Source organism: Haliotis cracherodii, unplaced genomic scaffold, assembly GCF_022045235.1.
Source record: "Haliotis cracherodii isolate W230 unplaced genomic scaffold, xgHalCrac1.p SCAF_2, whole genome shotgun sequence".
NCBI classification, from domain to species: Eukaryota; Metazoa; Mollusca; class Gastropoda; order Lepetellida; family Haliotidae; genus Haliotis; species Haliotis cracherodii.
This window is the reverse complement of record NW_027266275.1, coordinates 65,241,875-65,244,052: the sequence shown is the minus strand read 5'-3', so window position 1 is coordinate 65,244,052 and position 2,178 is coordinate 65,241,875.

The following is a 2,178-nucleotide window of genomic DNA, read 5'->3' as shown; positions in this document are numbered from 1 at the left end:
TGTCTTGTGTCGTTATTGTTATAACCTGGTAGTGAATGACACGGACGGCCCTGTGCTTAAAGGTGCCGCAGAAACATTAAGTTGACCATCTGTGATATTTAACTCAAATGGTAAACCCAACTCACTCACATAGGCCCAGTTATGCATTTATTGAGTGAGTGAGTGAGTGAGTGAGTATGGTTTTACGCCGCTTTTAGCAATATTCCAGCAATATCACGGCGGGGTACACAAGAAATGGGCTTCACACATTGTCCCCATGGTCGGACTCGAACCCAGGTTTAACCATTAGGCCACCCGACCACCCCTTTTGCAGTTATTGGGTAATGCAGGTACATAATGGGAGTGTATAAAGTGGCGCGCGTTTTAAAACGAAATCACATTCTGCTCCTTACCAACAAGAGATGGATATCATGGAAAGTCAGGATTTCTTTAAAACAAATGACCATCGTCTTTGTAATCGTTGTGATTCTATACACACTGATTGAAGTGACGCATTAATGCTTTGGTGAAACCCATGAACACTGGTGAAACTAACGAGCACTGGTGAAACAAAGAAGCACTGAGAAACTTACGAGCACTGGTGAAACTAACGAGAACTGGTGAAACAAAGAAGCACTGAGAAACTAACGAGCACTGGTGAAACTAACGAGCACTGGTGAAACTAACGAGCACTTGTGAAACTAACGAGCACTAGTGAAACTAACGAGAACTTGTGAAACTAACGAGCACTAGTGAAACTAACGAACACTGGTGAAACTAACGAGCACTGGTGAAACTAATTTAAATTGTACATTTTTGTCATGTTTCCATAGAAACAGTTTCGACTTAGTCTCAAACGAGGGTAGGGTTCGTTTCGTATATAACGAGCACTAGTAAAACTAACGAGCACTAGTGAAACTAGCGAGAACTGGTGAAACTAACGATCACTAGTGAAACTAACGACCACTGGTGAAACTAACGAGCACTGGTGAAACTAACGAGCACTGGTGATACTAACGAGCACTGGTGAAACTAACGAGAACTGGTGAAACTAACGAGCACTAGTGAAACTAACGAGCACAGGTGAAACTAACGAGAACTGGTGAAACTAACAAGCACTGGTGAAACTAACGAGCACTTGTGAAACTAACGAGCACAGGTGAAACTAACGAGCACTTGTGAAACTAACGAGCACTAATAAAACTAACGAGCACTGGTGAAACTAACGAGAACTGGTGAAACTAACGAGCACTAGTGAAACTAACGAACACTGGTGAAACTAACGAGCACTGGTGAAACTAACGAGCGCTAGTGAAACTAACGAGTACTAGTGAAACTAACGAGCACTGGTGAAACTAACGAGCACTAGTGAAACTAACGAGTACGGGTGAAACTAACGAGCACTGGTGAAACTAACGAACCATTGGTGAAACTAACGAGAACTGGTGAAACTAACGAGCACTAGTGAAACTAACGAGCACTGGTGAAACTAACGAGCACTGGTGAAACTAACGAGCACTGGTGAAACTAACGAGCACTGGTGAAACTAACGAGCACAGGTGAAACTAACGAGCACTGGTGAAACTAACGAGAACTGGTGAAACTAACGAGAACTGGTGAAATTAACGAGTAGAAGTGAAACTAACGAGAACTGGTGAAACTAACGAGCACTGGTGAAACTAACGAACACTGGTGAAACTAACGAGCACTTGTGAAACTAACGAACACTGGTGAAACTAACGAGCATTGGTGATACTAACGAACACTGGCATGGTAAAGTGGCGAATCTGATCTCTTCATGTCTCTACTGCTGTAGACGACACGTATGACCTCACAATGGTTCATTGATTAATAAGATCTTATAAAAAAATTCTTAAATCGCGGAACTGGATACACATTTACTTTTTATTTCAATTTCTGTTCAGAACGAACCTGTACATTTTCTGATGCTTGTATTCTGTGATGCAAACGATTTGGGATAATGGGATGTGGCACATGACACATGGTTGAACCCTTACTATTTAATACACAGTACACATAACATCGTGACATATCTTCATTATATAAAGATCACAAAATCTAAAAATGTAGAGATACTCCGTAATGTGAATCTCTGTCAAATAGTTAATATTTCTATGGTGACTATGATTAGTCATATTAGACAAGGAAATGGCATCACATGAGAAAGCGAACAATGCT